General features: G+C 31.6%; 2 long non-coding RNA genes across 11 annotated transcripts; one reads left to right on the top strand and one right to left on the bottom strand.

The window, feature by feature from the left end:
- Positions 1-501: 501 nt before the first annotated feature.
- LOC131633129 (uncharacterized) lies at positions 502-2,319 on the top strand. Its single transcript, XR_009293229.1, has 3 exons — positions 502-807; positions 949-981; positions 1,633-2,319. It is a non-coding gene; the product is annotated as an uncharacterized LOC131633129 (long non-coding RNA).
- A 1,346-nt stretch (positions 2,320-3,665) lies between these two features.
- Positions 3,666-7,156, bottom strand: LOC131633130 (uncharacterized). 10 transcript variants are annotated; one of them, XR_009293236.1, is made up of 8 exons: positions 6,875-7,146; positions 6,589-6,629; positions 6,328-6,491; positions 5,776-5,838; positions 5,084-5,453; positions 4,862-4,995; positions 4,517-4,767; positions 3,666-3,921 (listed from the first exon to the last, which is right to left on the bottom strand). It is a non-coding gene; the product is annotated as an uncharacterized LOC131633130 (long non-coding RNA). The 10 variants fall into 10 exon arrangements; XR_009293234.1 differs by having other exon boundaries at positions 5,776-5,886; XR_009293240.1 differs by having other exon boundaries at positions 5,084-5,184; positions 5,260-6,491; positions 6,875-7,156.
- Positions 7,157-11,736: the final 4,580 nt, after the last annotated feature.

Genomic DNA, 11,736 nt, shown 5'->3' on the forward strand with positions numbered 1-11,736 from the left:
GTTAGTTGTCGCTCTGATACGTAGCACTCGGGGGACAAACGCATGTTTTTATTTATAGTTGCTTCTTTGAATTTTTAGTGATGTTTTGCTTTTGAATTGTAACTTAAAGTTGTTTTGCGAAGATGCTATGATGTTAACTTAATTTTGGGAAGTTTTGTGAATCCGCTGGGTGATTAGATATTATTTGATGAAGTGATTTTTAAAGACTGAATTATTTGTTTTAAGTTTGTCCACTCTTAGTAAATGTGTTATGTATCTATGTTAAAGGCTTGTATGCCATAAATGATTTAAATGTCGAAATGTGATATCTCATGTGTATATTTGGAATTTTTATACTCTTACATTCCAGATATTACCGAGTAGAGGTGGATAGGAATCTAAGATCCGACTTAATGAGCGAGAATTGCGGGTTCGTTTGGTTTTTAATGGGCGGGCCGGGTAGCAATTACTAGGGGTTAATAGTCAGGGTATTTCTCTTGTTCGCTCATTCCATATGCCAATCTCTATATCTCATAAAATGCAACCCTAGCTGAGCTCACCTTCACCGCGATTTCTATTCTTCTCTCATCAATCACCACCATTGCGTATCTTAACCGCCACCACTACTCCAGCACAATGTTTTGTTAGATTTTTCTATTTAGTGTTTTGAACTAAGTTTGATTTTGATTCATCTGACAATAGTTTTTAGTTGTGTGATTCAGATACTGCATTTTTGAAGGGGGCTTGTATTCAAGTGGTTCTCTGAAGAGATGGTCAATTGGATTGGACTCATTGCGACAAACCTATATTGTGTTGATGAAACTATATGTAACTCTTTCTTTTCTAGTGAGATTAAGCTCAACTACTAATTTTGTATCAATGATTTGCTTCAATGGGATCTTTCTGAAGAAATTGTATGTGACTTGATTTGTTGTTTTGATTTTCTGATTGTTTTTTTTATTTGGACAGATGTATCAAGGGCAAAGTGGCATGGAAGACAATGTAAGTGTATTCAACTGTTATGATTTGTTGTTTGTACTTTGTATTAAAGTTTTGATTTTGATCGGTAGTGTATGATCTTGGTAGTGTAAAATTATGTATACAAACCGTAAGCAAACTGTTTTACAAGTTGTAGTGTGAAATTGTTATCTTTAACATGTAAATTAAAAAGTGATTAAGCTTCTATAGGTTAAACCCTATGCAAACTGAATTTTGTGTGTCTATGATTCTGAATTGTATGTTGTCAATGATTCTGAATCGAGAATCCCTACGCAAATTGTTTAAGCATTCTAAAAAATTACAAATTGAGAAAGCTTAATTAAAATTGTTATGAATTTTCTGAGTAAAGTTTTCTTTAACATGTAAATTCATTTGACATTTCAAATTTCTTTTCAAACTGATTTTCTGAGAAATGTTTCTGACTAATGTTTTTTAGGCTAATATTGGGACTGTTTGTTAACTCTATTTCAAACTGATTTTAAAATTGTCATGCTTCTATGTCTTTAGAAATGTATGAAACTGTTACTTTTTTCTGGGACTGTTTGTATATGCTTTATGCATATGAATTGAATTGTATGCAAGTTGTAGTGTGCAATGAAAAACATATAAGAAATCAACCCTCTACTTATGTTACTGATACATCTAGTTCTATAGAAGCAGAAAAGCTCGGTATCGAAAATATTATGCGTGGTCCATATGATACACATCAAGCCTCTTCAGAAGATCCCGATGAGCTTGAAAATGTTCTTGAGTACATAAATAAAGACAGATATCATCATATACCAGCTATAGTGGCAGCAGAATCCATTTTTTATCAAAAGGAAAATAGTTGGTTCTACTCATATATACTCCAATGAGAGCTTGGAAGAGCTTGAGGTTAGCATATTACTTAATATGTCTTACATTTGGAACATTTTCAATCATTTTGCACTAATAATGTATTATCATATACCAGCTTTATCCAATTCCTCACAACTGTCAAATTTGTATATGAATGTTTCTAGTTTTTTAAAGTTATATTTTAGATTTAAATAGAATTTGGTTTATATGATTTTCTTAAATGATGTATGTTCCAGAAGTTGCGTTAGTAAAATATCTACCTGAATGGTTATAGGATTTTTAGAAGGGAAAGACTACCCTATGTTGTCATGTGAAGATTTACAAGTCCTAAAGTCTAAGGGAACATGCAAATTGGAAACTATAATTATAGGTCTAAATCAAAGTAATTACAAGTATCAAAATCAAACAAAATTCATATAAAAAAGCATAGTGAAATGTCATGGAAATGATTTACAAAATATGAGCAAAATGACCTAAAATTTAAGGTATTTTTTATTAGATTTTTTATGGGGAATTCTATTAAAACTAGAAAATTAATTCCTAATATTGAATAAAAAAACTAGAAATTTTTTATTGATTTTACTAGTCAGAGACCATTTAAAAAAAGGTTTTACTAATAGAAATTGTATATGTAAAATAGAAATTGACCATTTTAAAAAAAGGTTTTACTAATAAGATATTAGTAGTATGAAATTAACCATTTAAAAAATAGTTTTAGTGATAAGATAGGTCAACACGGTAAGTTCATTCGTATCTTATATCATTTGATAAGGTTTGGTCACTTCAAAAAAAACTAAGTAATATGGTGCTAGTGACCCGTGAAATTAAAAGTTTAACTAAATTTGAATGAATGAGGTGCTAGTGACCCGTGAAATTAAAAGTTTAACTAAATTTGAATGAATGAGGTTGAAATTTACTATATTTGAATGAGTGAGGTTGAAATTTATTTAGACCGATATAAACTTGAAATTAATGATTTCATTATAAATAAATAACAATCATACAAATTTTACTGTATTAAATAATCATATAAAAAAAGACATAAAATATATCTATGATTAAATAATCATAGAAAAAATATTTAACAAATGAAAAGTTTTAGATATAAATATAAAATTTAAAATAATTTACTAATGGTAAAATAAATATTCATATATATATTTAATTATATCGCCAAATGCTATCAAATAATTCCAATGCATGATTTAAAATACTTTTGCAATTACATTTGTTGTTTGTGCTTCTGAAACACATGTAGTATTAAGATACAATATTTTACATTATATAATTATGTTTATCTTTAAAATATGTGAAGGGGATTTGATTACATCATCAAGAGAACTTGTTATTGAATAGAATGTATCTAAACTTCTATCTTTGGTTGTCATCATATTAACATATGTTATTGTTAGTTAAATACAAAAACCAAAACCCTTGTTCACTACTAGAAATACACGTATTTCCTGCGGAATTACCTGCGGATTTTTGCTAAATTTCCGCAGGAAACATGTTTCCTGCGGATTTTCCTGCAGTTTTATGTCCCCAGCTAAAACCTTCGTGGGTAATATTTTTCGCAGGTAATTCCGCAGGTATTTCCGCAGCTAAATCCGCAGGAAACAATTCGCAGATAAATCCGCAGGTAAATCCACAGCTAATTCCGCAGGTAAATCTGCAGGAAATGTATTTCCGCAAGTAAATCCGCAGGAAATTTCTTTCTCAAATTAAATAATTTTTTTATTTTAATAAATTTTTGAACCATTATATATATTTAAATAACCATAATATAAAATAAAATTATAATTTTCAATTTAAATTAAACTTGAATTCATAGAATATAATTGGTAAGAAGTACTTACATAGTCATTACTGAAAATGATTCAAAAAATTAAATTATTACTGATCATTTGTCAACCAAATTAAAAAGATAATACAATCCAAATTACAACCAAGTCAAAATGAAAAAAAAAAAGTACAAATCAAAATTCATTACTAAGGTCTTTTTCATCTGTTTCATCGACGCCATCTTCATTTGTGTGATCACTTTCGATGCAGAGGAATTTCCATTTCCATTTCCATTGCAGCTCCTATATAAGTCACTGCCAGCTAATTGATCAAGTTAAAAGAGCCAATATTGAAGTTAGCATCTTCTAGTAAATTTCTTAAAACATGATTGAACCTCAACATAAAGGTATACCACACATGAGAAGTAGTAAGGAGAGAATAGAATTATGAGAGGAACAAGCTACCATTAATAGAATTATGAGAGGAACAAGCTACCAAAATGGCCCACATTATAGGGGCTAATAGGACACGTGTATACCACAAAAAGGAAATTGATAGGATTGTAGGACTAGTTTAGGGTAGAGAAAAAATGGTTTTAAGTGACACTTGTCATTCCTTTAAGAAGTTTGATTCTTCATGACACCTAACAATGAAAGTGACTACAAACATTTGGCACATGTGTATGTGTAGTGTAGCTCGTGAATGCTTGCCATCTAGCATATGAATTCATAATCTTCTAACTAACTAACAAACTCCGGAGCTAACAAGAATATATATAGTTATCAAGATAAATGGTTGAAATTTTTTAATTTTTGTGAACAAAATTGAAAAAACATGACTAATACTATTAGCATGTGGCATGAACACATTTAATTTTTTATATGCACAAGGATTTGAAGAGGGAGTGAGAAGATACCTTGAGAGCGAGAGAAACTTCCTCTTGGCGCTTAAGTTCAGTGCATATTCAAAGACAAGAAATATTCTGCTAACACTTGAATCTTCTAAAGAACATTCGAAGCAGTGTCCGAGAGCGCTAACCAAATGACGATGCCTAAGTTTTGAGATAAGTTCCATTTGCTGCATGAAGTTCTGAGTGCTGTATCTTTTTTTCATCTTAATACATCTAATAACAGCAAATGATCCATTCTTCAGCTGACCTTTGTACATCTGAGACATGTAAGAACATATTCGCTAAAGCACAAGATCCAAATAACTCTTCCTTATATAAAACATGATTTGTGACAGTGTAGAAGTGACATACCTCTCCATAAGAATCTTCACCCATGAAAGAAGCTGTGTCGAAGTTGTTTGTAGTTGCCTCAATCTCTTCCAATGAAAAACTCTTATAGTTTGGCAGGCCAAGTGCTCCGAATTTCTTTGTTTGAGATATATATCCTTTATGCACACAGAAAAATAAATGTTTATGAATCTGTATTTACGACAGAAAATGACAAGAACATGTTTAAGAAAGATAGAAGATTACTTGCATCAGAAAGAAACTTAGAGGTGTATCCGGAAGCTGCATTCTCCGATATAAATCTTGTCGGGGGATTCTTCTACATTTTGCTTCTAGAATTTCCTCTTCTAACAAAAAAAAATCAGCAAAAAAACTGCTACTCCTCCAATAGTTCCACCTACTATACCAAGGGTAAGAACTACCTTTGATACTTGCTTATGCTTCTTTCTTTCAGGTAATACTCCCACGGCTAAGGCTTCGGTGTGGCAAAAAGGCGGTGGCTGCTGATTTTGATTCGTTGTCTCGAGACAATTTCTAGCATACGAAACAGTCCTATCACTAGAATTTGAAGCTAGACATTTCGGCTCCCTTCCTCACCTTGTGCGGCTTTTGTTCACTGTAACCAGAAAGAGAGAACCGACCATAGTTCCTGCTACTATTAAAAAAATGGGATGCCCACAAGCCAATATAACAAAATTCTTTAACTAGTGACGAACCGTATGTTCAGTTTCATTTGTTCAAACATTAAATAACTTACTAAATAAAATATTATATATGTGTATGTAGGCTAGTTACAAAATATAATGAAAATGTGTGAAAGATATATGTCATACGAACAATACTAGAGTCAATAAAAGAAATATAGTAAATGTTGTTTTGATTTGCATAGCTTATTTAAAAAGGGGAAACTAAGTCTAACCTTGCTATGAAGTTGTTACCTGAATGAAAATAGAATAAATGATTGTTGTCTGAATTCGTTAATATCTCAAGTTGGCTTCTCACTGTTGTGAATATAAGATGGATGATGAATCAATTGAGGAATTCATATACTGAGATGGAAAACAATAATCAATGTTTGAGCACAACTACGAAATCCACCGAAGACATTTTTAACATCCTTATTTCCCATTGCATAATACTATAGAGTATGTGTAATGTTCTGGAATACAAATCTAGAAGAAGCGTGTTGGTATTCAATCAAGTAATATTTTCTATAAACATGGTGATTCATTCAAGGACAACTTTATTTGACATGACTTAGGAGATATAAATATCAATAGGGAATCGACAGTGTAGGGACACTTTTTTAAAGATGAATAGCTTTGTAATGCATGAAAAAAAGAATCTTATGGAATTCTACAAATGACTTTTGGCAAGTTTAGAGAATGTCATAACTATTGTAGTAGCAGTACTATGTCACCTTGATAAGGCACATGTTGGTTTGATTGAAATCCAAAAAGTGAAATAAACTATTTTGTGTCAAAAATTACCTGAAAATCAGCTCTATCTCACCAATGCAATAAAAAACATTGTGTATTGGCTGTCCAAGTACCATCTCACCAAATATACAGCCCACGACCCAAATATCAATTGGAGTTGAATATTGACTATTTTGAAACAAAACTTCAGGTGCCCTATTCCACCGAGTTGCTATCTGTCGCAATTGTAACAGAAGAATTTGAATCGCAGCAAGCAGATAACATATAAATACAGTAAATTTCAATTTTCTATGTCAAATGGTAAATATTGACCTTCTTAGTATAGAACATTTCAGGATCAGGGACGTGGAACACTGCACCACACAACTTGTATCAAAACATGATAAAGCTAAACTCAAAATCAACATAAGTAAACTCATTGTGGCATTTCAACAAACACCTTGTTTACAAAAGTCACCTAAGTTTATAGTCAATCTAACTGGAAATCAGTAAAAACCCTACCCCTACCAATTGAATAACTCACCAATTAGCCGAGCTTGATAATAGATATAGAAATGAAAAACGTCAAACCAAAACTAAGATCAAAAGATGAATTTACCTGAGTTGAAAGGGGAAAAAGTACAGGCTAAGGTTCGGAGATTCGATCATGGTTGCAATTGCGTGAGTTCGAATCGTTGCGAAGAAGTCTGATCGTAGTATAATTTGGGGGAAAACCCGAATACTTCTGCAGAAGAGTGAAATGTACGAGGTCGAGAAAGCGAAGCGGAGGTGTATTTGAGATGAATGAAATAAAAGGGAATGCATAGATATAAGGATTGATAAAACATTTTACATTATCAATGATTCTTCAATAAACTCATAAACTTAATAAGTATGTACTAAAATTATTTTGAGAAGCTTGGTAATGGAAGATTTCTTGAGGTAGAATGTTGATTTGATATCCACCGTTGAAATTTAATTTTTCAAAGTTTTTAATACCTTTTATTAATTTTATTTTTCAAAATTTTCATACCTTTTATTTTATTAACTTTTCTATATAGGCTTTAGAAAAAATATTTAAAAAATATATAAATATACACAATTTTTATTCATACACACACTAATCTATTTATAATTAATAAATATTTTTCTAAAGGTAGATTATTTGATAATTTCTTATTACAAATTTATCACAATTTAAGACATTCTCCTAATGCTAGATTATTTGTTTAATAAAAGGTAGAAAGTAGGTTCAATTCTTACTCTAGAAATTTCATCAAATTTTTGTTTTCAACTTTTTATACCTTTCTTTTTATTTTTCAAAATTTTCACACCATTTATTAAACTGCAAATTGAAGAACTGCATTAAATTAAAAAACATATCTTTTATTAAATTTTAAAAAATTACTATTGTTTTTAAAAAAATTGAATTCTATTAAATATTTTTGCAAAAACAAACATTTTATTTTAAAAGAAAAATACTTGACATTATTTTTTAATTTTATATAATAAAAATCAAAATTCGCAGCAAAATCCGCAGAAAAGTTTCCTGCGGAATTACCTGCGAATTTAGTAATCTAGTTTGTTTTTATTCATACTTAATATCCGCAGCAAATTCCGCAGAAAATATTCCTGCGAATTTACCTGCGGAATTTATATTAAAGTGAGGTATTTTGTTTGAAATACATATTCCGCAGCAAAATCCGCAGGTCTTCCTGCGGAATTTTCTGCAAAATTGTGATCCGCAGGTGAGTATATTTTATTTGACAAAGTTGCAGGAAATTCCGCAGGTATACCTGCGGAATATTTTCCGCAGGAAATTCCGCAGGTAAACTCTGTATTTCTAGTAGTGGTTGTAAGTGAATGAATAAGCAATATAGATGCCTACATTATTGATGAAGTATATATCTTTAGCATAGAAAAGGTAATTAATATAAGTGACTTTTGAAAATCACCAAATATGGTTGCAGTAGAAATGTTATTAATTAATTAAGGACAATAATTATTAACATAGTGAATAACTATTCTTAATAACTATCTAGTACCATAATATATATGTTATTAATGTACAATCAGCCTTGTATCATTAGACATAAGTTAAACTGCTCCCTTATCATCTTCAATGCATGGTGAATCCACATTGGAGACCAGAGCAGAAATCATATCCACTTTGATCATCAGCCCCATTACATGCAACAGTTACTTGGGGCTGATCAGATTTATCAGCAACATCTTTTTTCAGCCTCTTCCATTTCTTTGTCGATGACATGACATTATCCTCGAAATCTTCTTCTTCTCTATCTCTATGTAAATAAGCCCACAGTTTCCTCTCCCCGTCAAATTGCACACAAAGATCACGTTCATAATGCAATCTATCCAAAGCTCCACTAACTACTTGGTTAATTTATGCATCAGTGACATCACCAACAACGTATTGAGAATCTCAAATTAATGAACAAACATATGCTCTAGTACCAATACTTCCAGGCAACCTAGCAGCTGCATCTCGCACAAGACAGAGAATTGTAACAGGTGGTGGGCGATCACGTTTCAACATAAAATGGTCTATGGCTTTTCAAAGATATGCATAACTAACTACATGTATATTTGAGATTATTCATTTATAACTATTATACTAAAAAGGATTATTAAAAACAAAAACATGATTTCAAACTTATTACCTTTCTATAAAATATTCAAAATTTGTCATCGACATTATCGCATGCTTTAAGTTGTATCATCTTCACCCTTTTGTCAACAATTCATGCATTCTCTTCATCTTTCAATGACTCATGTCCTTTCTTTGTCTTTAATCATCTAAAAAACAAACTCCAATAAAAGAAACCAAACTAATTTTAAAAAAAATAGAGAATACATAAAGAAAATAAAATTTGTAGTTTTATGAGTAACTTGAGAATAAATGATGGTGCTACAGAATGTTTTGCTTTGTTATCGATTAATAAAAGATAATTCAAACCAGAAGAGAAGCCACCTCAACCTATTTCGTTGGAAGAATGAACTGAAAAACAGAAACCTGTGAGAAACCAAGACGAGCACCATGAACCAGAGTTGAACCAAACGTTTACTGACTCGAAAATAATGAAGATAGGAACATCAAAGAGAATGGCAGAACTCAGCTATCATCCAAAATGGAGAAACTTTGCTATAGCAACTACTGCAAAACTCCAAATTCCAAATAGAATTCTCAGTACATAAGAATTCACAGCCTAACCGGACACACTCTTCAAATGCTCAAACTAAGTAGAAAACATACACTATTGATAACTCTACATCTGAAGCACCAAGAATTCGACAATTGAGAATTGCAAATTCGCATTAAATTATTTTATTTTAATAAGTTCCAAAAGAGCATCAGCAATTCGCACCTTCATAAATACTGGCAATTAACCAAGCCAAACTGAGACGCACTGTCAAACAATTCTTCTAGTTTCTATTACTTAGTAAAGATTACTTAGCCAAACTGAGACGCACTGTCCCAACACATGCAATAAAATACTAATATGCATTTTTACATAACAAATCTGATACAGATCAGTAAAGTTTTTAGTACAAAAAATAAAACCATATTTGCATCATGTAGCAAGCAAGGATAAGAAAAGCTGTAAGCTGAAAAACAAAGGAAACAGTATACATACATATTTGAAAAAAAAATACCTGAAGTAAGTTCTACCAAAATATCAATTTGATCTTCTTTAATTATTCCCACCGAAGAGGTTGCTTACCTTCCTCAATATAAAACTCCCTCAGAGTTACTTCAACCTGGGAAATTTGGCTTTCGATGGCAGAAATAAACCGCTTGTGCCTTGTGGCTCTATGGTCATCACCAAGATGTCAGTAGCTTAGCCTAACAACTTTCTCAAATTCTTCCAACTATTTCGCAACATTCAAAACCAACAATCAACAAAAAGAAAAAGAATAAGCAATTGAATATTCGAAGAGGAAAACTCGGCTTAAAGAGATTAAACGACAAATAAAGAGAAAAGAGGTGGCTTATCTAAGAATCTACAACAATAAAACATAGACATTTGAGGAACAATCAAAACCATTATGAATCATATTTTGATGTAGATTTTTGATGTAACAATGACATCAAAATTGTAGAACTTTCCAGGAGGTATAAAAATGACATCATCCCATTTTGATGTAGAATTTTCCTGCAAAATTGTTCTATTATTAGTTTCAATTATCAAATTAAGTTCCTTACATAGAAAAATTCCCTTGACTTTCATCTTTAGTAGTAACATGACACTCACCTTCATTTCCTTTATTACACCCTCTAGACAGAGAGGCAACCTGAAAAAATAGATCATGTGTAAAGTCTATTGAGCAGACGCCTTTTCAAATGAATTTTCTAAATCCTCCTGTAAGTAATTCAAAATGCGAGGAACATAAAAATTTAGCTTCATTTATAAGTTATGACTTCCTAAACTCAGGTAACTCAATGCAGGCACATTAACAACACCTTTTTGAATAAGAGTGGACAATATCTCTTTGTCTGATTCTTCAATACCAAACTTCAGGACTGTAACCCACCAATATAGATGGCAAACCCTGTTATATAATCAAAGAAATGAAGAGGCATATCGTGATTTTCTTGGCAATCTATTCCATTTCTTATATAAGATATCTTACTGATCAAACAATAGGAAAAATATATACTAATCAAACATATGACACATATACATTACCTTAACACCGATTTCACTATATAGTACATACTCTCAAAGCATCTTTGACATCAAGGTGACAAAGATCCTGAAGACACATATTAGTTTTAATTCAGATGAAGTAATTCTGGTTTAGCTTGAAAGCATAAGGATAAGGAAAAGGTCTTTGATTTTTGTTGACATGAAAACATGAAGAAAAAAAGTGAAAATGTTGTTTTCATCACCTCATCCATCTTGTGCTGAAATCCCATCCTGATTCAGCAGCAGATGCCAGTTGAGAGTAAAAATGTTGTTTTTCTGAAACAGAAGAAAACTTGGAAGCAGATGCCAATAACATTAACATTTCATATAAAAAGATAATTTTTCAGAAATTGAAACCAATATGAGAGATACCTTTCTGGCTTTCTCCTCTTCCTTTTTGTAGATCTCATCTTCTTTTTTCGTGTTCTTGAGTTCACACTTCAGTGCTCTGCAAACCAATAAACCATGAATTTTAAAAATTAAAACATAAAAATTTAAACAGTTGTGGTGATGGTGATGACAACGGTGATGATGAGTAGTGATTGTCAGAGAAGGAGAGGCGGCGATCGACGGCGAGATCGCTCGAAATAAAAATCCAACCGATTCATTGTGACACTCATGAGATGAGGAATACGAAAATGGGCTTAATATTTTCATTTAAGGTGGTGGTGGCCGGAGAAAGGACCGACGGCGGCTAGGGTTTAATGGAGAAGAGAGGGAGACGAGAGAAAATGGAAGAGAGAGAGAGCGCAAATGGTATTGACCGGGTTGG

This window comes from Vicia villosa, unplaced genomic scaffold, assembly GCF_029867415.1.
Source record: "Vicia villosa cultivar HV-30 ecotype Madison, WI unplaced genomic scaffold, Vvil1.0 ctg.001079F_1_1, whole genome shotgun sequence".
Taxonomy (NCBI): domain Eukaryota; kingdom Viridiplantae; phylum Streptophyta; class Magnoliopsida; order Fabales; family Fabaceae; genus Vicia; species Vicia villosa.